A 26,289-nucleotide genomic window follows, 5' to 3' on the forward strand; every position below is an offset into this window, starting at 1 on the left:
TACAAGCGCATCCATGCATGCGTCAATGATTGCATTTTGTTTCGTGGACGACATAAGGATGCAAGAGAGTGCCCTACTTGTGGAGAGTATAGATATAGAGTAGATCTCAAAACTTTGGACGTGCCTCGTACGGTTCTGTGACATTTTCCCATAATCCCTCGCATCCAACATATGTTCAAGTGCAAATCCATTGCAGAGCTCATGTCATGGCATTCCTCCCATCGATCAACCGATGGCAAGTGGAGACCTCCCGCAGACTCTCCTGCGTGGGAGCATATTGAAGACACATGGACAAGCTTCAAGGAAGAACCTAGGAGCTTGAGACTTGGATTGGGTATGGACAGTGTGAACCCATTTGGTCTCAAAAGCACCTCTTACAGTGTATGGCCACTGATATTGGTGAATTATAATCTTCCACCCTCTATGGCTATTAAGAAAGGACATGTTATGCTATCCCTTCTAATTCCAAGGAAACATAAAGTCAAAAATCCTGACGTTTATTTGGAGCCTTTGATTGACGAGCTAGAGATACTTTGGAGAGGTATCGAGGTGCATGATGTGAGCAGGCCTCCCTCATCACGAGACTTCAACTGCAAAGCAGTCTTGATGTGGATGATGCATGACTTCCCAGGTTATGGCGAGTGTTTAGGTAAGCATTGCACTTCTAATTATGAATAGGCAAAGGATGTGGCACCCTAAACCCACCTTCAACTCTTAATTGTGTCTATTGTTGAGGTCTCACTACATCGGGTTACCATGCATGTCGTGTTTGTGGTCCTTCGCTAGTTGCCTCACGGGCAGACACATTGAATAAGGTCATCTATGAGAATCACCATCTATTTCTCCCACCTGATCATCCTAGATATGTTGCCCCTTGGAATGAAGTCCTCCCACAATCACTCACTGCAGGAGATTGGATGAGAATTTGGGACGGTTCCACGACTCCTCCACCACTTGGCATGAGCCGGTAAGGGTTTGTAACTATTGTGTGCTGTATTGGCTGGAAATAAAGATTGCCCGCTAACACTTTATTTTGTTTAGATACTCCATCTTTTATCATTTACCATATTGGTCCCACCTCAAGATCAATCACCTGCTTGATCCCATGCATATCTTCAAGAATGTGGCATCTCCCATTTGGGAGCATTTCAATGGGACATGAGATTCCATAGGCATAAGGGAGGATCTATGTGCCACAGGGAGGATGCATGAAGCTTGGCCACAAGAGAGACCAAATGGGCGTGTTTTTTTACCTCGTGTACCGTGGAGGTTATCAGAGCTAGAGATGGTGGCGGTGAAGCATGCTATTACTATAATTCATACTCCCACTGGATGCATGAGGTGTTTGAAGGGAGCCTTTACAAAGAGCAAGAAAAGAGGTGTAGAGAAATTATATGGCTTGAAATCTCATGATTGGCACAAGATGCTCCAAGTAAGTATTTTATATGCATAATATCTTTTTCCTTTCAAATTTATGAGTGAATAATTATAAGCAACTAATCAACCACCTCCTCATGGGTTCAGTTCATACTACCTACTAGCATTTCACGTAGTGCATCGAAGGATGTGAAAGATTGTATTTACAAGATGGGCGAGCTTGTGAGGTACTTTACATGATACAAAATATGATGCGTATCAATGCTCCATGCAAGGTGTTCATATTGCTAATATGGTGTGCTTTTTCATTTCTAGGTATGTGAGCTCAAATAAAATAGATCCCACCATGCTTGAGAATGCTCAAGTTATGTCAGTGGAGGTGGTTTGTTTAGTGGAGGAGACATTTCCACGTTCTATTCTCACAAGCCAACTACATCTTATAGTGCATTTGGTGGATGAGATTGCTATATGTGGTACTATACATGCACGATGGTTGTTCTTTCTCGAGCGCTTCATGAAGACCTTGAAGGGCTTTGTGAGACAAAATGCAATACCCGAAGGTAGCATGGTTGAGGGTTGGTTCGTACAAGAGTCACTTGTATATATTTTTGAGTTTCTTGTTGATGTGGATAGCTCTCTCCCATGACTATGGAGAGATGATGAAGACCTAAGGATGAGCTCTATTGTGCCTCAAGGGAAAGGACACAACAAAGTAATAGAGACAGAGTTGCATAATAGTATTAACCTCTATTGCATGCTTAATAGTGATGTGATGAAAAGATGGGTGACAAGATACGAGGATGCAAAGGCAAGAAGACAAGAAGAAAGGGCCCTCTTTCGTACACACCACGGATCTCGTGTGGCATACCTCAGTATCTAAGAGCACTTCCAAAGGATATTCATGTGAATTGGCTACTTGATGAAATGGAGAAAGCAGAGAAAGACGAGGGGATGCATATCACAATGGAAGAATGGGAGTATGCTAGGGGATGCATGAGCAAGGTCGGTATATAGAATGTTATGCATAAGTTAGGAGCTTTCAATAATTTAGATTGCTTATTTAATTGATTTTTTCTTAGTGTAGTGCACTATGTTCAATGCTATATGGTGTGAGGGCAAGCATTTTTGAACACAACGGATTGATGATAAGAGAAACACACAAGATTGCGGCATCATTGCTAGCTTTGAGGGAGCCAATGGAGCCATGGATGATTATTGTGGCATAATCCAAGATATTATTAAGCTTGACTTTCGATGCTTCTTTGTGTATGTTTTGGATGTAAAGTGGTTTAAGGACATGGTGGAAAGAGGCCCTAATGCAACAATCAAATGCCATGCAAGTGGCTTTGTAACTATTGACTCCACAAAGTTTTGGCAAAGTAGGAAGGACACACTAGTACTACCGCAACAATGTGAACAAGTACTGTGCACACATATAAAAATACTTGCTTTTAAATATTTGATGCAAGGAAAATAACATGATTGTATTTGTGTTTGAATTAGGTTGTCTATCAACCAATGGTGGATAATAATAGATGGTCGCATGTCATACCTATTATGCCACGTTCCAAAGTGATGTATAGTACATTTACTAATATGGAGCGTATGGAGGATGATCATGGCCATGGAGGTGATGATGACCGTGATACGAGAGAGGAGGATGGTCATGAGATAGGAGATACAGATATTGAGGCCATTACCCGTGAGGACGAGCCTACCATTGGTGATGCTAATTTCGATGAGCACATGAGTAGCACAAGTAGTAGTGGGTTAAATGTATTTGTAGATCTAAACACTTGTTTGGATTTTGAAGTAGATAGTTTGGCAAGGGTTGATCTCATTGAGGATGAGATTGAACCGTAGCCCATCATTGATATTGGCAAGACTATTTTACATATTGTCTCATTCTCCTCACCTCACTTAATTCTTATATATGTGGGCTTGCAAAAAAGCATTGATGTTTTTGTTAAAATTATGTGCTTTGGTAATCATGGGCAATGTTTGGAAAGCAATGATGTACACCAAAATCTCACTTTCTGTATTATCTATTTTGCATCTAAATACGCGTCTAATTCCCAGTGTAAACATGCTAATAGACACGCTAACACATGCGCAAATAGACGCGCTAATAAACGCAATGTTAGACGGGCCCGTATTTTCTCAGTGTAGAGGCGCAAATAGATGTGTTAATACACGTGCAAATAGAGGAGTTGTTAGACGTGCTATCAGATGCACCCATAATTTCTCTATTCAAGCAACACCTATCGATGCACCCACTATTTTGTGCATCTACCAAGCATGTCTATAGTTGCTTTGTGTTGTTGTGAAGATGCATGATGTTGGGTTATATTTAGCTTTTTCGTCTATGGACCCCATTAATATGTCCATGTAGGAGCTAGCACTTCTTTGGAAGAGTTTGCTCATTTTGCTCGTTTTTCTTCTTAGCTGCCCTTTTGCATGGAGGGCTAGTATTTTTTCGGATCAAAGCTCTGTGAGCTAGATGATTTGGGAGTCATACAGGCTTGGAGTAGGTGGATCCATCCAAGTGGAGGTGCCCTCCATTAATGTTTGATCTCCTTCAGGATGCACCTTAAGATGTTGCACCTTGGGCAATTGTAGGGCCCAAGACATTAATATTCGCTTGCCAAATTTTGGAATATAAATTTTGTAATGATACAAACATGTTTCCATTTTCTCATATTCTCTTGCCAAATGATGAATCTGCTTGCATTGTTACAATTAAAAGGTTGTATATAGTAGAGTATGGGACAATAAATTTTGAAATCGAGAGTCACATTGCAACACATCGCCGCATGGCCACAAAAATGCCCCAAATATAGTTCTGTGTTTGGCTATAGCCGATCATGCATCAGATCATATCACTCCATCTAGCTTTGCTCAATTGATTTGACCAAAGTCTCAATGCCTCTATGAATGAGCAACCATCGACTAAATGTCTGTTGGGAAAACAAGGCACACCCTAGATCTAGATTTCATGAGGGTATGATGATAATAGAGATAAAAGCAAAATGATACATTTGCATAGCTAGACCAACTAGTATCAAATGATAAGTGCAAAAGAGGGTTAGTAGATTCAGACCATCTATACATACCAACATTATTGATCATGTGAAGTTGTGCAATGTTTATGTATTAAGGGACGTCTCGTGTATGTGAAACTTATTCAAAACTATTCTTGTTGTATATATGAGCTTGTGCTTTATCAATGCTTTAATGAATGTTTCATATGGAATAGCATTTTCACAACTACTCTCACTCTTTTTCAACTTTTTAAATAGACATCAAAAGCTCTTGTGTTCTATGCATTTGTGCCTTGTCTTTGACTTCAACTTCTACGCTTATCTCAAAATTTATAAAAAACATTGCACGACTATATCATAAAATTGCACTTGGAATTCACCACAATCTCTACTAATATCTTTTACATCTAGATAATGAGATGAGAATGAGATTTATTTTGGACCTTGGTCCTCTTGGACGTTGTATATCAAGATATATCCTCAATGTTATATTTCCCACATAATTTCTTTTATTTGTACATGACTCTAGAGAAAGATATATTGTCAAGGATGACAATTTCCTCAAGTGTGAATCTCAAATTTTAATATGATCAAGCTTCAATATGCAAAAAATAAGGATGAATTAAAATTCCCATAAAAGTCTAGAAATTTTGGGTCCCTATAAATGAACAAGTAAATCGTATTGGATGTGAGGCACTTAACTCTATCTCAAAAATGAATATGAGAAAAATAAATTGTCCTTTCAATTAAGTGGAAAAAGACTTGTCACTTCATCTTGCGATACCCACAAAGATTTTCTAGAAGCCTCAAATACTTAATGTTTTTGTACCAAATAAGAAGATCTAGCTTTAATGTTCTGCTTGATGAGGCAAGAAGAGAATTCACCTCATTTATTTACACGACTCATGAGCCTACAATAACTTAAAATGGTTTTATGTGAAATTAAGAATATCTGTAACTACTTGAACATTTTATTGATACAATACATAGATACTAAATGGTTTGATAATCCTATCAAATAATCAAACCAAAGGAACTTTGTAATATGCATACAAATTTTACTTGAGAATACTATAAATGATAAAGAGCATCAAGTATAAAAGAGCCTTTAGTAACTACATAGTGTCACATACCTATCAAACTTCATGAGCATACTCTTAGTGAGAGAAATTGAAGGTGCATTTATACAATTGACTTTATACAAATGTGACTCAATCCCCAAAATTATGACTCTAACATCCAAATGCATGCTTAAATTATGATTGATATCCTCATGAACATGTCCCCATCCTTAAATGGTCCTCAAACACTCGATCTATTAATTGTAGCCAAAATCCAAAGATCAAATGCACCTTTCAATTGGATCCTTCATAAACATATCCTCTTCCTATTAGACTAGACATGATAAAATCATTATTTTCAATGTTTCCCTATGGAACTCATGTCTTTCACGAATGCACATAACAAGTTAGGCAAGAGAGTTCTAAGGTATATTAAGGAAGACTAGTGATGATTATTTCATCTATTTGCAAGCTTTACATGCAACGCCTTCAAAGGAAACTATTGATGAACCTAGATCAATGTAAAAGGTGTATGGATGACTCTATGGATGCTTATTCTCCTATAATTTAACTTCAAAGTTAGAGGGCATGGATATCCTAAAACTTTATTACCACCCCATTTTATATAATTTGATGGCGTGGGGTAGAGTGCTTCAAGACTCACCTAACTTCATTACGACCATGCCACTACTTCATGAGCTTATGAAGTCTTCCTCCAGGGATGTCCTTTTTTTTAGCAAAACCATCTGAGCATTTGAGAAAATTGGATCAGAATGTAGTTTTTTTGTGTCAAAGTTTATGAAAACAATCCAAGTGTGCAGACCCCTTTTGTGAATAAAGGGCTCATCTTGCTTAAGAAAAGAAATGGATATCCTCATTTCTGACTAAACAAGTTTTCTAACTCTTGAAGTTCATGAAATGAGGCCATGATTATGAAACCCTTTTGTAAATGAAGGGTCCATATTGCTCAATAAAAGAAGTGGTTATCCTTATAAACTAATATACCATAACAACCAATAACTAAAAAACAAATCAAGATGCTAGACCCCTTTTTTTATTAAAAGGGATGTATAGTCCACAAAAAAAAAAAAGATTTATACGTTCAACCTTAGCAAAATCTAGTATTCTGCATCTTTGTTACACTAGCTCAATTTTAAGTCAAAATATTTTCCACTCATAGTTTTCTAATTTTTCTATATTGACAATTTTAATATGTTTCCAACCTACATCGCTACAAATGAAGATATCATTTATCACGTAAAAGACACGTTCAAAGTTTTGTGATTGTAAAATCATCCTACAAGGTGTCCCATCACAATTATCAAGTATCAAGTATAGAAATAGCCCAAAGTTTCCATAACGAGTAATGAAAAAAACTCCAAAAATGCTATTTTGGTGGTTCAAAATCTCCATGGTAAAAAGTATTATTATAATAGTCCTTTCAAATTTTGTTGACCAAAAATATCATCTTTTCTATCCATAGAAGTAACATGTAAATAATATAGCGCAATTTTAAGTCAAATACACTCATAATATTTTCTATTTTGTTATTTGTTGTATATTCCAATACATGTTCATATTATTTCAAATAAGTTTTCAACCTATGTAAATGAAAATGAAGACATGATTTATCACATAGAGGACATGTTCAAACTTTTGTGATGTAAAATCATCCTTCAAAATGTCCTACCACAATTATCAAGTGGAGAATAATTAGCACACTATCCTTGTGGTTCAAATTACTTATGGAAAAAAGGATTATTATAGTCACCCTTTATGAAGTTCATTGCATGTGAGAAAATGCTTGGAAAATCAAGCTTGGTGAACAAACATATTATTTCTTATATCCAATCCAAGGTACAAAAGGAAATGTAACAAATATAGCCAAATTTTAAGTCAATATTTTACAGTCATAGTTTGGTATTTTGCTACTAGTTGTGTTGAGTTCATGTTATTTCAAATAAGTTTCCAACCTACATCACTGTAAATGAAGACATGATTTATCACATAAAAGACATATTGAAAGTTTTGTGATTGCAGAATCATCCTACAAAGCATCCTGCCATAATTATCAACAAGTAGAGAAACAAACCAAAAATTTACACAAGGAGAAATACAAAAGGCTCCAAAAACATTATTCTTGTGGTTCAAAATCTTCATGGAAAAAAGGATTATTATAAATATCTTTTCATTTTGTATTCAACATCATGAAGGTTTAGTCTTCATAAAAATACTATTTTTGTGTTTCAAAATCCTCATGAAAAAAGGATTATTATAATAGCCCTTCCATTTTCTGTTGACCATCATGAAAGTGCAGTCTCCAAAAACTAAACCTCAAGGCATGCAGGACAATGCCTGGAATATCTCTTTTTTACTCAAGGTGGCTTGGTGAACAAACATATTATTTTTGCTATCCAATCCAAGGTATAAAGGAAGATGTAATAAATATGTTTGCATGGAATATAGGCATCCATTTGCATGATCGTCCAATGAAGTCCTCACAATTACAAGAAGGAAATGGAGAAATGTCAACCTTGTATTCAATACCTTTTTGCATTGATCCTTTTGTAGAAATAATGAGGTCAGCATGCTCCATGGCCTTCATGATTGTTGCATCCTTAACAATGCATTTCATGACCAATGACCTCTAAATTCTATTTTCCATTTCTTTGGAGATTTTGTTTTGCCATTTGATTGCTTTGCCATCTCAATGCCGAGATCGGTCTTCATGCAATACTATTGTTTCATCATGGGCTTGAATTGGTGAAGCACAACTTGCACCCACCATTGGAGTTGATACTCGTGATATGACAAACCCTAAGCTTGTCAACCTGGCGATCTCTACACTTGTTAAGGATGTTCCTAATTGAACCTTTCACCTTCCTAGTGATGGTCTTGCAATACTTGTAATGCTATTTGATGGCTTCCACGTGTGGGTTACATCATTTCCACAAAACCAAATCATTTGGGAGTGCACTCCAATTGGTGTTTGAATCCTCCTAAAGAATGATGGTGCAATAACTCTACGTCAATTTTCACGATCCTTTATATTGACAAGCTTGTTACATTTTCCTCCTTATCCAAGCCAAGCCTGGCAACAGACCTGGCTTGTTACAGGAACTCTTTGCAATGCCCAATTTGTTCACATGTGGCCTACCCTATAGAATACTATCCACATGATATGTAATTAACTTGGACTCTTTAATTTTCAATCGCCACACAACCACCTCCCTTCTCACACCCCAACACAACACTTGGCACAGGCCCAAGCTCCACACTAGTGGCACTCACACAAGCATGAGCCCACCCACACAGCCCTCCACTTCACATCACAAAATAGGGGACATAAAGAAATGGGTACCAAAATGTGATAAAATATACTCAAACGCATGCTCCTCTTTGACTTGGAAGGGCCATACGAAGAGGAGTCAGAAGAGGAAGTTGCCCAACATCCCCCAAAGAAAGAGGATGATTCAACAATAGCCATAGGTTTCCACACTAGACCACGATACTTGGTATATGAGGCAATAACTTCATTTAGATCAGTGAAAGATGTGGCCAATGTGAACAAATGGAAAAGAAAGCTGTAAATATTTCACCTCTCGCAAATAGACATAATGGAGGTAAGAGCTTTAACTGATCTCATTCAATGCAGCTTTTGCAAATGGCAACATGAACATGATCAGTGCACATGAGGAGGATATAACCGACCTGACTACAACATCATACCTCAAGTTGATAAAGATACTTGTCTACATCCTTATTTGAGAATCCCAATTTTGAAACATGCAACATTTTGGAATACTTACTACTGCATGAGGCATGAGTGACCTAAGGTTGTGCCTCAAATGCTCCCAAGTAGATGTTTTTCCTAGTGTCATCTCTCCATTCGCATTCATTGCAAAATTATATTTGGTTTCCATTTGAATATCATATCATCATGTTCCATGGCCTTCAACTTAGATCGAATATATTAACTTTCTTATCTCGCATCCTCTATCTAGTTCTCTTGCAATCCATGGCAACTAATATCATACCATGTAGTATCTTATTTAAAATAAAGATAACAAACCAACAAATGAGAAAAATTTATGTTAAACCAGGTACCTTTTACCATGATTGGAATCAAAACATATGTAAGCTCCAAGGGAGCTTGAGGAGTCCATGAAATGGACAAGTGCATGGACTAAAAGAAGCCAAGATAGATACAATGAGGAAAACAATTTTAAAAAAGGTTTGAAGAAAGGAACACATCATAGGTGGGCTGAAGCCAAGCCAATAGGATTATCAAATCATGGTGGATAAAGTTTCACATAGGTCACTACCTACTAGGGGCAAGAAAGGACATGGGTGACATGTACTTATTTGGGGATTTACCAGCATGAGAGAAGTGAAATTTTATATATAATGGCAAGAGATGTCAAATACTAGGGAAAACCATGGCATCATTTTACCACCACTAGCAGTACACATTACCAACTCGTGTGCCCCCTAAACAAGTGCAAAGAGGCCAAAAATCGATGAAAAAATGAAAACACAAAATTGCGAACTACTAGTAGGTCTGATGTTGTGGATTAAGAAAAGGAACTAATGCAAAATGATATAAAGTTGGATTTATTCAAAGATAATTGCACTTGTATGAATTGAGTTTGTTCTTTCCATTTGTATGAATTGAGTTTGTTCTTTCCATTTGTATTCAAAGATAATTGCACTTGTATGAATTGAGTTTGTTCTTTCCATTTATGGGTGAATTAACTTGTAAATATCACCAAATTTCAAATTGCTAAGACCATGTAGTAGATCCATAAGTGTGGACTTCATTTTTCAAAAAGTTTTCCTTTCCAACTGAATAAGAAAAAGTTATTGAGTTCATGTACAAAATTATAGCAAGGTATTGAACACCCCCTAAAGCATAGCAAAGGTTCTCAATCGGTTTCTTCCTTTAGGTTGTGGTAAGCTAAAGTAGTTCACTTTCAAATGAACAATTGCTTGCATATATATTTCTAATAATTATTTCATATATTTAAAATATTTTGGATATCGTATACAATCTAAGATACAACTTCATAGGCATAACAGCATTTACAATAGTTTAATGATCTCATTCAAGATGCCAATTGTGTAATGGTTGGATCTCAAATTCAAGTTTAAAATATGTAGATTAGTTTAGACACCAAGTTTTTTGATTGCATTGAGCAATGCATTAAGTTGAATCAAGCAAGTTATTCATATATAATAAATGCCCCCAAACTTCACAAAAAATTACTACACCCAATCATGCATTGACCCACACAATTTCCATGCAATAGGCTATCAATAAATAATTAGGACAGTATCTTATCAAATTGGGAAATGGAAAATTTTTCAAGTTTGAAACAAGTAACATCATTATCGATGCTTATTTTGATAGTTTTTTTGATGTGACACTTGTCCCAATGGTGAGTTATATATTGATACTTATATCAACACCCATCAAATTTCTTTAATTTTTCATAAAAGGGTAGTATCTATAGTAGTAAAACCCATAGCTTTAGTGGAAGCGAGTACTTACATCATCTTGCCTTGTAATCTCAAGAACACAGGCCATGGGGTGGGCTTGAGATAAGAGAGGAAAATTACATCTCATCCATAAGGCAACAAAAATGGGCAGGTGGATTGGCTTTATAGTTGTAGTGATAGTATTACCATTGGTAATATATTATTAGTATTGTCGATATTGTTATTATCACCACTAGTCATAGTATCTTTACCAATGGTAATACAATACATCTAATGATACTATTGACAATAGCATTGAAAATATTTTTTATAAAGTTATCATCGATATTTATTATTTCGAATGATGATAATACTAGTGGAAAAACTATCCTATATCGACAGTAGTGCATATAGTACCGATGGTATTCAAAAATATTTATTCATTATTGCATCCATCATTGCATGAAAACACTGTTTACATACATAAAACATGAAAAAATTACATGCAATTATATGAATATATATACACATATGTATGTATGTATGTATGCATGCATGCATGTATTTATGCATGTATATGTATATGTATATAACACACACACACACATGCATGCATGCATACATACATATATACATACATATATATGTATATATGTATGTATGTATGTATGTATGTATTCGATCCATGCCATGTGAACAAAATAAATTTTCAAGATTATTCACTCATATTTTTAGTTACAAACATTTCTAGGTCTCTCAATGACATTTGTAAAATTTAAAGGAGACAAGAGGGCAAGGGTGGGTGGCAAGCATAGGGTGGGGGGCTTGGAGAGATCTTCTAATTTTTACCTTTAGAAGAACTTGAATGTGGGTTTGTTCTTTTAACTGTTGTAAAGGTTGATTTGTCACCCACAATGCACGCATGCACGAGCGCGCGCACGCGCACGCGCACACACACACACACACACACACACACACATATATAGAGAGAGAGAGATTGTTAAATGGCCCACTATTTGCATCCACCTCAATATGTCTAGCATTGACTTGTTCAACTTAGTGTCCTACAATTGCCTTGTGATTAGGGTTTAGTATGTCTAGTATTAACTTGTTCAACTTAGTCTCCTACACTTGCCTCTTTGATTAGGCACGTCATGTGTGAAGATGAGAGACGGAGTTCCCAAAGAAATATTGTCCAAGCACAAAATAACACGTTCAAATATTTTTTGTGGATGACATTCATTTTGGATTGTTTTTCTAAATGAATCATCTAGATTTGGATAAGAAGAAATGGAGACATATTGGACTTTTTGGCTCCAAATTGGTCAACAAATCTTGTTTAGGATATCTGCGTGAGAGCGTGCAGAACATACAAATATTTCTAGTCCGAACTCGTCAAGAAGAGAGAGCGTCACCCAACATCACGAGGCGGCAATTTGTGGGGAAGGACATACCTCGTTGCGGAAACCTTAACACTGTCGTGAAGTAAATAGACCTCCCCGTATATGCTTCTCAAATCTGCTTGCTGCTGTCCAGACCACAGCTTTCAAAATCACTCCAGCAGCCTACACTCCGTTCTCTCTTCCTCTTTGCCTGTTTTTTCTTGGTATCCGCTCAGGCAGCCACCATACATGTTCTCAATCTGTCCTCCGCCACTGTGCTCGTTGCGGACTCTACTTACGGTGGGTCTGCCACCTTCCAGTCCGGTGGGCAGACTAACTTCACGGTCCCTCTATGTTCTAACGCCAGTTCGGTCCCTCTATGTTCTAACGACAGTTTCCAGTTTACCAATTTGAATGACGCTGCAATTTTCTCTAACATCATGATCCCTGCGGCTTCTCCCGTCGAAATCGTTGATACCCCAGGAGGAGGCACAGTTGATGGGTGGATCGTCGATAACTACGGCAACGGACTGACAGAGCTATTCAGTGGGTTGTGAATACAGTTGTGCGTGCTCTCTCTCTCTCTCTCTTGTGTTGCTCGGATGCTGTAAAATTCCTCTTTCTTGAGGAGATTCGCTTCATTGATGCATAGGGTACGGAGGTGGTCTCAATACATGACAGTAAAAAGTGGCAACTGTCCTTCTAAGCATGCCATGATGGCTCTTAAAAACGGCGTAAGTTTATATCAGATTGTCATTGAGAGACCTAGAAATGTTTGTAACTAAAAATATGAGTGAATAATCTTGAAAATTTATTTTGCTCACATGGCATGGATTGAATACATACATACATACATATATACATATATATGTATGTATGTATGTATGTATGTATGCATGCATGCATGTGTGTGTGTTATATACATATACATATACATGCGTAAATACATGCATGCATACATACATACATACATACATACATACATATGTGTATATATATTCATATAATTGCATGTAATTTTTTCATGTTTTATGTATGTAAACAAATGGATGCAATAATGAATAAATATTTTTGAATACCATTAGTTCTATATGCACTACTGCCGATATAGGATACTTTTACCACTAGTATTATGATCATTCGAAATAATAAATATCGATGATAACTTTATAAAAAATATTTTCAATGCTATTGTCAATAGTATCATTAGGTGTATTGTATTACCATTTGTAAAGATACTATGACCAATGGTGATAATAACAATATCGACAATACTAATAATATATTACCGATGGTAATACTATTACTACAACTATAAAGCCAATCCACCTACCCTTTTTTATTGCCTTATGGATGAGATATAATTTTCCTCTCTTATCTCAAGCCCACCCCATGGCCTGTGTTCTTGAGATTACAAGGCAAGATGATGTAAGTACTCGCTTCCACTAAAGCTATGGGTTCTACTACTATAGATACTACCCTTTTATGAAATATTTAAAGAAATTTGATGGGTGTTGATATAAGTATCAATATATGACTCACCATTGGGACAAGTGTCACATCAAAAAAACTATCAAAATAAGCATCGATAATGCTATTACTTGTTCAAACTTGAAAAATTTTCCACTTCCCAATTTGATAAGATACCATCCTAATTATTTATTGATAGTCTATTGCATGGAAATTGTGTGGGTCAATGCATGATTGGGTGTAGTAATTTTTGTGAAGTTTGGGGGCATTTATTATATATGAATAACTTGCTTGATTCATAACTTAATGCATTGCTCAATGCAATCAAAAAACTTGGTGTCTAAACTAATCTACACATTTTAAACTTGAATTTGAGATCCAACCATTACACAATTCGCATTTGAATGAGATCATTAAACTATTGTAAATGTTGTTATGCCTATGAAGTTGTATCTTAGATTGTATACGATATCCAAAATATTTTAAATATATGAAATAATTATTAGAAATATATATGCAAGCAATTGTTCATTTGAAAGTGAACTACTTTAGCTTACCACAACCTAAAGGAAGAAACTGATTGAGAACCTTTGCTATGCTTTAGGGGGTGTTCAATACCTTGCTATAATTTTGTACATGAACTCAATAACTTTTTCTTATTCAGTTGGAAAGGAAAACTTTTTGAAAAATGCAGTCCACACTTATGGATCTACTACATGGTGGTCTTAGCAATTTGAAATTTGGTGATATTTACAACTTAATTCACCCATAAATGGAAAAAACAAACTCAATTTATACAAGTGCAATTCTCTTTGAATAAATCCAACTTTATATCATTTTGCATTAGTTCCTTTTCCATTCACTTTCTTGTAAAGAGGGCCATAAGCATGTCAAAGATAGTTCCTTTTCTTAACCCACAACATCAGACCTACTAGTAGTGAGCAATTTTGTGTTTTCATTTTTTCATCGATTTTTGGCCTCTTTGCACTTGTTTAGGAGGCACACGAGTTGATAATGTGTACTGCTAGTGGTGGTAAAATGATGCCATGGTTTTCCCTAGTATTTGACATCTCTTGCCCTTATATATAAAATTTCACTTCTCTCACGCTGGTAAATCCCCAAATAAGTACATGTCACCCATGTCCTTTCTTGCCCCTAGTAGGTAGTGACCTATGCGAAACTTTATCCACCATGATTTGATAATCCTATTGGCTTGGCTTCAGCCCACCTATGATGTGTTCCTTTCAAGCTTCAAACAAATTCTTTTTTAAAATTGTTTTCCTCATTGTATCTATCTTGGCTTCTTTTAGTCCATGCACTTGTCCATTTCATGGACTCCTCAAGCTCCCTTGGAGCTTACATATGTTTTGATTCCAATCATGGTAAAGGGTACTTGGTCTAACATAAATTTTTTCTCATTTGTTGGTTTGTTATCTTTATTTTAAATAAGATACTACATGGTATGATATTAGTTGCCATGGACTGCAAGAGAACTAGATAGAGGATGTGAGATAAGAAAGTTAATATATTCGATCTAAGTTGAAGGCCATGGAACATGATGATATGATATTCAAATGGAAACCAGGGACAATTTTGCAATGAATGTGAATGGAGAGATGACACTAGGAAAAACATCTACTTGGGAGCATTTGAGGCACAACCTTAGGTCACTCATGCCTTGTGCAGTAGTAAGTATTCCAAAATGTTACGTGTTTCAAAATTGGGATTCTCCAATAAGGACGTAGACAAGTATCGTTATCAACTTGAGGTATGATGTTGTAGTCAGGTCGGTTATATCCTCCTCATGTGCACTGATCATGTTCACGCTGCCATTTGCAAAAGTTGCATTGAATGAGATCAGTTAAAGCTCTTACCTCCATTATGTAGTTTGTTTGCAAGAGGTGAAATCTTTGCAGCTTTCTTTTCCATTTGTTCACATTGGCCACATCTTGCACTGATCTAAATGAAGTTATTGCCTCATGTACCAAGTATCGTGGTCTACTGTGAAAACCTATGGCTATTGTTGAATCATCCTCTTTCTTTGGGGGATGTTGGGCAACTTCCTCTTCTGACTCCTCTTCGTATGGCCCTTCAAGGAGCATGTGTTTAAGTATATTGTATCACATTTTGGTACCCATATCTTTATGTCCCCTATTTTGTGTTGTGAAGTGGAGGGCTATGTGGGTGGGCTCGTGCTTGTGTGAGTTAACTGATTGATCAGATTTCACTAAATTGGGCCTGTGGGAACGAATCCCACTATAATTTATAAGGCCTTCCTTAGGGTCTCCACATTGATCTTTTGTTCACACACTAGGGCCTTGTACTATTGGACTACCTTGTCATCAAGGCTAAGCCCAAACACATTCACTTTTTTTAGGTCACCAATGTCTCCAAAGGTCTCACAGACCTGCCCAAACCTTTTAACGCGGGAGATAGGATCTCCTTTGCCTAAGAACTTAGTGATAATATTAGAGATAGTGACCAGGCGACTATATGAGGCATTAGTGTCCCTCCCCATGACTACTTATGGTGCCATCCCCTTCTTAGAAATTGCACGCTAGTATCCTCATCGCCTCATCACTGAATACTATTTATGGTGTGATCAACATGGGAGACAAGATCTCCTTTGCCTAATAACTTAGTGATGAGCTTAGAGCAAGGATTGCATATTCACGTAATCACATGAATTTTCTTGTGATTATGTGTCGTGATGATGTATTTCATGCATTCATGGATACAAGCATGCCTTTACACTATCAGGTGGCCCTGACCTAGAAACTAGATACATACTGGTGGTAGTAGGGAACACTACCAATGGTACCTTGGTACCGGTGGTAGTTCTAATACTACCGCTAGTAGTTTAACACAATACTATCGACGGTATTATTAACCATACTGCTGGTATTGTTTACTACTACTGGTAGTTAAGGATTCCCACCAGTAGTAGTAGCATTACCGGTGGTAGTGTGTTACTTACCGTCGGTAGTACTACTACTATCGACGGCTATCCTTTAACTACTGGTGGTAGTACTACCACCCCAAAACATATGCCAACCGGGGGTTTCATTTTCATTAACAGTGGATTGAGAAAGGGTAAAAATACTCCTCTCTCCAAGTCTTGGCTGAGGGGCCTGGTCCAAGAAATGGTTCTTGGTCTCATGTCTTGAATAGGATGGGGGGCTAGTTGGAACCACAGCCTAGAACTAGGTTTCCTTGGCCCTCCATAGAAAGGGGGGGTTTTTTAAATCAAAATTTTTAAGAAATTACCTTGCATTTGTTGCATGCATGCATTGAAAGAATCATTTCTTGCATGCATGCATTGAAAGAAGCATTTGTTGCATGCATGCATTGAAAGAATCATTTGTTGCATACGTGCATTGAAAGAATTATTTGTTGCATTGAAAGTGGCTAGTAACATAGATAGAGTGTCCATCCTTGCCTATGTCATAGAGAGGGAGATCCAAGTTGGCAAGAAAATCAGCTCAAGATCCTATGGCACTATTTTTAAAGTGTGGTTGGTAGGAGCTTCACAGTTGCCATATCAAGTGGAATATGCTGGAAAGAAGTACAAGCACAATATTGGGACGCGTACATGAGAAGTAAGGAGAGAACAACTCATGTAGATTTTACACCCAGTCCTTGTATGTGTGATTGCAGTAACCCGAGAAGAGCCACTGTGGACCATCAAGCCATACTTTAATGGCAGTAGCTTGTTGTAGTTTTTTAAAATTCTATCAAAGGCAGGTTCACATGTACTTCCACCATGTTCTAAGAGGAGGAGCAAATCTAATGGCCATAGCAACCAGGTAAGTACAAGATACATTGGAGAAGGAAGATATTGCTTGAATCAATGTCTTTTGTGAGAATCTGTTCCATATCATCCATGTACTTGTGGATGGTTTGGCAAGGCTGCATGCAGGAAGGTGGATGCACACAGATCTGCACCCGGGAAACTCTTATTGGATTTTGTTGGAAAGTCATCATAGACTAGGGGATGTCCATGGACTTCTCGGAGAGTAGGGGATGGCCATGGACTTCTCGAAGAGTCAAAAGGCATGGACTTCTCAGTGAGTCTATGATGCCATGGACTTCTAGTCCATGTTATCATAGACTAGGGGATGGCCATGGGCTTCTTAGAGAGTTGAAAGACATTTAAGCATCTGAAGAAGCACTCTTTGGAGATAGATGCTGACTTTGCCGAGAGTATTTGCAAAAAAGAGGAAGAGCATGGGCAAAAAAAGTGACTTACTTCTGAGCTATAAGAAGTAGCCTTAAGAGGCAGATATACACACCATGCAAATACCTATGCATTGGGATGGATCATTTTTTTGAAGATGCCTAGGGTTATCTTGAGAATGATTGAAAAATGCCTTCCTCTCATGTTATTAATGCCATTAAGTGTCACGTGCATGAAAAAATGATGCATCGCATTATCAATCAGAGAGAGCCACTTGCAGAGACTAGTGATATCTTAGAGAGAGTAGAATGTGAGGGAGAATTGGCTATGAGGCCTATGTAAGAGATGACTCTTGCCCTTAGGCTTGCAACATAAGCCACATTTTTTGCCTTGTAATATTTTTGGGACACCATGTGTCTATCAAACTTATCGTAATAAACTTCTTGTTCAAAAATAAAATTATTAGGCTTGAAAGCCATTTATATTATGGAAAGATTGCAACATTTGAAAGCATTTATCCAAGATTGCAACATTTGAAAGCATTTATCCAACATTGCAACATGTACATTTTGCATAGCATATGTAACATCTTCATCTTTCATCGAGCACATTGTACGTGACATTTTCATTTTGTGTCCTGCCTCACACATCTTGAATTCACAAATGTTGAATTTGATGCATGCAGACTTTGCATAATGTTGCACTACGAGCATTTATCTATACTAAACTATTCGCACTATACTACCTAAAAATGTTACAAGGAGAGGATACTCCTCCTCCGCACAGGGAAGAGGAAGTCTCCAGAAGTGCAAGCAAGCATCCATTGATGCAAGAGGAGGCTCGATGTGTCGAGCATCAATGCTTATAGTTCAAGCAGCTAAGAAGGGTTACAAGTGCAGTGCCCGAGCATGTACAGAGACTATTGCACATACATCCATGTATGGTCAACCTGGAGGTCTATATGTTTAATAATTTATTTTTTATCTGAAGATATTGTAAATAAGTATCTATGATGAACTAGCAATCAACACCATGGGCATTGGTTTTGTAGGCATGCAATGGAAAGAAGTAAACAAGCTAGTCTCCAAACAAGAGATTTTGGCAATTTGGCCCTTAGAGGACATTGATGAAGAGGTAGTCTCAGGAAGCCAGGCAAGGAGATGCAGAAGAACAGAGGGATATGGAAGCACCCCAACCCAAGCTTTGGACTAGCATGGGAGATGGAAGATATCCAATTGCCGAGATAAATAGATTACGCAAAATGCCAGGAAAATCTAAATTGAGGTATATGGAAAGGCCCCACACTGTAATGAGTTGGTGATGTACTTTTCCAAATTCTTGTACGTGCACTTCATTAAGGGTATACAGGTTGACTTCTCCTCTACAAAGACAACCATATGCATGGTCATACAGAAGTGACGATCACACAGTCTCAATTGTCTAGGACATTGGAGGGTGCATGTGGACCACTGGAGCAACAAGTGCTGCAACTCCGTGAAGATAACGTAGCCCGGTTAGAGCAGGTCCAACGTCTAGAAATTGAAAGAACTGAGATAGAGTTGCAGAACGAGATTATTTCTCTACGTGCCCAATTGTTGCAAGAGGACCATGAAGCATGTGCAACACTAATCGAAGATGCAAGTGTGGAGGCGGGGTTAGCATCTTCTCAACCATATGCCATGCAACCCCTTCCCTCTGATAGCCTAGACAATTTCTTGTGCCCAATATGCCACTTTTTGTTTGACAATTGTACTGGCTATTACTCTTTGGCCTGCAGCCACAAATTTCATCTTTATTGTCTAGTAGATTACTTGCCAACTAGATCAATTTGTCCACTTTGCAAAGCCCAACTATCAATGGCATTGTACATGGTGTTGGGCTTCAGACAGTCGTATCCAGGACCATGACATTGAATGAAGTTATACATTCTCTTGATGATAGAAATATATGTTCTATGATGGAAATATATGACTTTGTTTTAAGTTCATTGAAGTTCTATGATGGTGTACTATATGATCTAGTGAAATTCATTTATAAAACACAAAAGCATGGCCTTACTTTGCATCACAAGTCAAAGTTCAAGGGTTCCTAGTCAAGTTTAACATTTGTTAATTATTATACTATGATGTGTACCTTATTTATATGCTTAGGGATTAATTTTTCTCATTGGATGGCTATCCTAGCAATTCCATACTTTATGTTCTTGCTTATGAAACTTAAATTTTATTTTATTTTTTTAAAAATCAACTATATGATCTAGTGGAATTCTTGGATTGTTGGCACCATAGGCCATAATCCTTGTATGGAATAAATCATATCCCACATCTCCTAATGTTTTAAGGATTTTATGATTGGCATAGATGTACACTAACTTTGCAGCCCGATCCTCTAGAAGTCTATTTCATAAAGTACTATGAACGTACTTGTCATGACTCCAGTTTCTTTATGAGCCCAAGATTGAGCATGCATGAGAAAGAACCCTCATTGCAATCAGGCATAGAAGATTACACATGCCACCATTCATCATGCATCATTTCCTAGCAGATGTAGTTTTTGCCGATGCTTGAACATCAATCGATGCAAAAAACCCCTCCTTGCATCGATACTTGGCTAACTCATTATTACAACACTTTGCAAACTCATGGTTGTGGGGATAATTTTATCACACCACCTTATGAAAGTCATGCATAACAATTGGGATCTCTTCGGGCTTCATATTCCACCACTCAGGGTCTAAAAGGTACCCAACACTATGCAATGGATTGTGAGATTGCTCCCATACTAGTTTAAACAATTGCCACAATTCCTTGCATTCTATAGCATTAAATGGTCTTCTCTCATTCTCTTGGCTTGGGTGAGCAAGGGGATTCCTCACAATAAGAGCATGCTCATTTACTTTTTGTATTTCAGAGAAGTAGGATTAAACTCACATTTTACCTTTAAGGACTCTAGGAAATCATTTTGAAATTGAGTAAAACTCAATTCATTAACAATTGGCATTTGGCTAAGAGAGTCTGCTACCACATTGAAGTTCCCTTTCCTATATGTCAATTGTGTATCAAACTCTTGCATTAACTCAGCCCATCTAGCTCTGGTTGATTACAAGTCTACTTAATAATCTTGATCTCAAATTTTGCACCATATAAATGGTGCCTCCACTTTTTTAAAGCATAGACTATAGCATATAGTTCCTTCTCATATGCTAAGTAATTTCATTGGGCATGATCTAACTTTTTGCTTTCAAAAGCCACTGGTCGACCTTTTTGTATAAGTACAGTCCCAACAGCAAAATCACTGGCATCTGCCTCAACCACAAATGGTTCATTGGGATCCACTACTTTAAGACAGGAGCTGCTGCTATAGCGACCTTTAATTTTTAAAAACTTCTCTTTTGAGGTTCATCCCATATGAAGGTACTTCCCTTCCCCTTAAGTTGGTCCATCATTGGAACATCAATCCTAGCGTAATCTTGGATGAATCTCCTATAGAATCCGGACAAACCCAGGACTATCTGTAATTCTTCTAGATTTGTAGGATGTGGCCATTCCAATATGGCCCTTACTTTGTTAGGGTCCATATGTACCCCTTCTTGGGATATTATATGTCCCAATTACTACATCTATTTGGTCAAGATGCAAAACGTTAGATCGTGCCCAACGAAATCACTCGACATATGAGAAGGAACTATATGCTATAGTCTATGCTTTAAAAAAGTGGAGGCACTATTTAAATGGTGCAAAATTTGAGATCCTTTGATCAAGAGAGCATTAAGTGGATTTGTAATCAGCCAGAGCTTAAAGGTAGAAAAGCTAGATGGGCTGAGTTAATGCAAGAGTTTGATATACAATATACAATTGACATATAGGAAAGGGAAGTTCAATGTGGTAGCAGGCTCTCTTAGCTGAATGCCAATTGCTAATGAATTGAGTTTTACCTAATTTCAGAATGATTTCCTTGAGTCCTTAAAAGGGAAATGTGAGTTTGATCCTCACTTCTCTAAAATACAGAAAGCAATTAAAAATAGGGATCCAACTAATCGAGAGGCTTTCATTGAGGAGTCGCATGGAAATGGCGACACACCACAGGTTGGCGATAAAGGACTCAAGTGGAAAGAATGTACTACTGAAGATGGCTACCTGCTCTACAAGGGTAGCACATGTGTCCCAGATGATAATGACATTATGCGCCAAATCCATTTTGAATGTCATGATAATCTGATTGCTAGACACTCAGGACATTCCAATATGATTCTTTCTTGAGAACAATAACATTATTTTACTTTCAATTGAGAGTGAGAACAATATGTGTGGCAATGGCTTAACCTGAACAATACTTCATTTTAAATGGGGATCACCCTTGCTCAAGGTTGAAAGGTAGAGCATGGGAAGTGGTAGGGCAATGATTCATGGTAATACTCTCATGATTTGAAAGGGCTCATTCTACTATAAGAATAATGCTTCAATCCTTTTATATTGAAAGGGCTCATTCTACTAATTTCTAGTTTCAAATTGTGCAAACAGAAGATTTCTTGAGTTCCATGGTTTGGTGCCTTACAAAGACTCATGGGTGATTTCCCTCTTGAGAAAGTTGAAACAACTTTACTTATTCACATTTGGGATTGACAATGTGCAGATTTATTTATACAGACAATGAAGTGCAATGTATCATAATTGAGGAAAATTACAATGATTGATAGTTTTATGTTACATCTCAAAGATAAGATCATAGCTAGAAGATCTAAGAGGTGAGGAAAATTACAATGATTGATAGTTTTTGTTGACAGGAAGAGAAAGAGGAGAGAGACGATAACAAGAGTATCTCCCAAGGAAGTTATTCTGTTCATATATCATAGGCATATATATAGTTGAGGACGATAGACAGAGTTAGGGAAAGCTATATATACCTCTAACCTCCATTCAAACTAGGCCCTCTAGCTATGGATGAAAAAGACCCCATCCTTGGGGAGTACAAGCAAAAAACATGAGCCACTATATATATATCTATGTGAAAAAATATATATAGAGGATGGCCATAGGCCATTTTGAATGATATCGTGTAATGGTGGATGATACATTGCAAATTGCATGTGGATAGTACAAAGGCATAAGACAAGGACTTGTACATAGTACAGTCCTAGTGCAGTGCAAAGTATAGGTGCTATGTTTGGTGCATGATACACTGCAAAGTATGTGTGGAAAATGGAAACTCTCCCTGGAAATGTCAACTTGTTTGACATGATAGTGATGATGCATAACTAGGGCTTGATATCTTTAAGTACGATGTTTAAGCTCTTCATTTGAATAGGAGAGATTCTCATCTCCACGTTCAAGTTGATGAAACCTCCTCAAACCTTTATAATCATGCCTTCATGTTTTGCACAATTCATCCACCAAAAATGACCAGTTTCATGCAGTGTATACGAAAACAACAAATATTCAAGTGTCATTTTTTATTGTACCAAGGATGAATGTATGAGGAAATTGCTTCAGCCACTCCAAAGATGAGTATGCAAGGACGATTTGAGATGTCCACAAAGCCAGGGCTAAATTGTTGCTTGCGTAGTGTAAGAAAGCCATAGTAACACAATAGGAAGGCCCATAAAGATCCTGCAAATCAACAACCAATAATCCAAAAACACAATGGGCATCCAGGCATTTGGAGTACCAAAGACTTGGGCATCCAGAAGTACCAAACAATTGGGCAGCCAGAAGTATCGAACAATCGAAAATACAACGAGCATAAACCACACATGTACGACAATAGGCAAGTTGGTGTGGATTAGACACAGCTTACATAATCATAGCGGGAATGAAATAACAACCTCTTTGCATCTAAAAGTATCGAACAACCAAAAATACAATGAGCATAAGCCACACACATATGACAAGAGGCAAGCTGGTGTGGATTAGACACAGCTTACATAATCATAGCGGGAATGAAATAACAACCTCTTCACATCCGAAAGTACTGAACAATCGGGAAGACGATTACAAAGAAGATCTGAAAGTAATCGAGAAAATGGGCATCCAAGAATGGTGATCATGTCCAAACGAGTACTCAATAGTAATCCATATGTACCACGTCCAAACGAGTACTTTATAAATAATCCATGCGTGCCAGGTCTAAATGAGTACTCAAGAAGTAATTTATATGTTTTCTATTGTCACCTTAAAGACCTTGAACCTTGCCACTTCCAAACAAGTATGCAATAAGTAATCCATAGGTGCCATGTCAAAACAAGTACTCAACAAGTAATCCATATGTATTCATCATGAAAGCCATATAAAAATGTGTCACGTCCAAATTAGTACTCAATAAGTAATCCATATGTGCTCATCGCATATGAGCTTAGCCTAGAAACAAATGAGCACCTTGAAAATGACAAGGAAACATGTGAGAAGTGCCTTTGCATATGTGAAGTAACGCATCTAGGAAGTAATGATATCAAATCTAAATGGAAAAGAAACATTGAAAGAAAACATGTTAGCTCGTTAACAACACAAAACATTTGGCAAGTCGTTTTCTTCCATAGGATGGACCAGCTTGTGAAAGTGAAGCTAGTGTTGAATACTTGACGAGCAAGTTAAGCAAGATGTAAGTTTATAAGAGAGAAAGAAACATTAGATCCACATTTTCTTTTGCATATCAAGCACACCTACATGATTAGAAAGTCAGCCCAAAATGACAAGAAGTATTTAGGATGAGGAACCTCCAAGCACTAAGAAATGAAAAGCTCAATATCAAATCTTTACCCTACTCTAGATCAAATACAATGGATGGTCTATATGCATGCTTTACTGACAAAAGTTGAAAGATAATCTGCTTTCAAAATCATGAGATAATCGAAAGTAACTCTCACCTTAAAAATAACACAAAACATTTAGGAAATCAAAAGTAAATGTTAAGATAATTGAAGAAAATCTATCCTTCAAAACAATACAAACATTTTGAAAGCTCCTTGGAATCAATTTGCTCATGCTGAAAGTAAAGCTTGATATGGAAAATTTATCAAGTCTCTTTAACCAAGATTCATGAAAACTTGAAGCTATAACAAACTTGTTAGCATAACATAATAATACATGTATTATCATTGCGAATAAAACATTAAGCATATGAATGTAGTGGAATGTAAATAACATAACCTTTCAAGTGTAATATCAAGAAGAAAGCATTGTACTGAACTACAATGATATCATGCTTCCCAATCATGTACAACATTAAAGGAAGTTAGTTTATCTCTATACCAACAGAAAAAAAAAAAAGCTCCAACACATAGATGTATGTCATAGTGGGAAGTAGCCATCGTCGTCTCCTTGAAAAGCAATCAAGTTTTGTGAGGTACCCAAGTATAGATATTGACATCTGGAGCTTCTTACTTGAAGGATGTTCTATGAATGTTGAGTACAAAAGCAATTACACCAAGACTCAGCAAAAGCAATGCATTAAATAAGAAGCTGATCAATAAAGGGTGCACTAAAATAAAAACTAGCTTAATAGATGTGAAGCAACATTGGCTTTTACTTTTGTAGAAGTAGCATAAAACCACAAGTGCTGAAGCACTAAACTCTTGTTTTCACTGATGACCTAATAGAAAGGAAAATTCACTTTCATATGATAGATAACCTTTTGTCCAAGGTGATTTTCCCAATCAACTATTTGGTCAGTTGAATGTATATAATTATCACTGCAAAAGCATGTAAATTGGGTTGCCTTACTCTTAATGACAAGATTGAGACTCTACATGGCATTGATTAGCTAAGATATTTATCCCTAAAGATTTACTATGCTTGCAACAACGATCCTACGCTCCTGGTCTTTATGGATATGACTAGCGGGCATTGGGTCTCCTCTTCATCTAAATTTTTATGGAGTCATGTAGCTAAAGAAGTTTGCTTTATGTGATTGAGCCTCTTATTGCTCCATGTGGGAACATGAAAACACAATATTCCAATGTGTTAAATCCAAGGGAACACAAATACTGAGTGCAAGATGGTGGAGACTGAAAGCGGGAGGACGACGTAAAATCAGGAAGCTTCTTATCAGTAAGTCTAATTTTTCATTACTTTTGCTTTTGCTTCAAATATTGTTGATTCTATTAAAGTATGAAACTTTTCCATCCTCATGTCCTAGATTAAGTCCCATTAGGGGAGAATTGGGGTCTCTAAAGGGTAGGGGAGAATTGGGGTCTCCAAAGGGCCCCCAATTAGTGTTTCCTAATTTCAAGGGATTAGTGAGGTATTTGAGGTGTACCAATGGGAGTGCTCCTTTTTGTGGGGCAATGCCATGTTGAGGTGGAGGGTGGG

Source organism: Dipteris shenzhenensis, chromosome 17 (genome assembly GCF_047967505.1).
Source record: "Dipteris shenzhenensis isolate YYH24624 ecotype China chromosome 17, Dip_SZ_1.0, whole genome shotgun sequence".
NCBI classification, from domain to species: Eukaryota; Viridiplantae; Streptophyta; class Polypodiopsida; order Gleicheniales; family Dipteridaceae; genus Dipteris; species Dipteris shenzhenensis.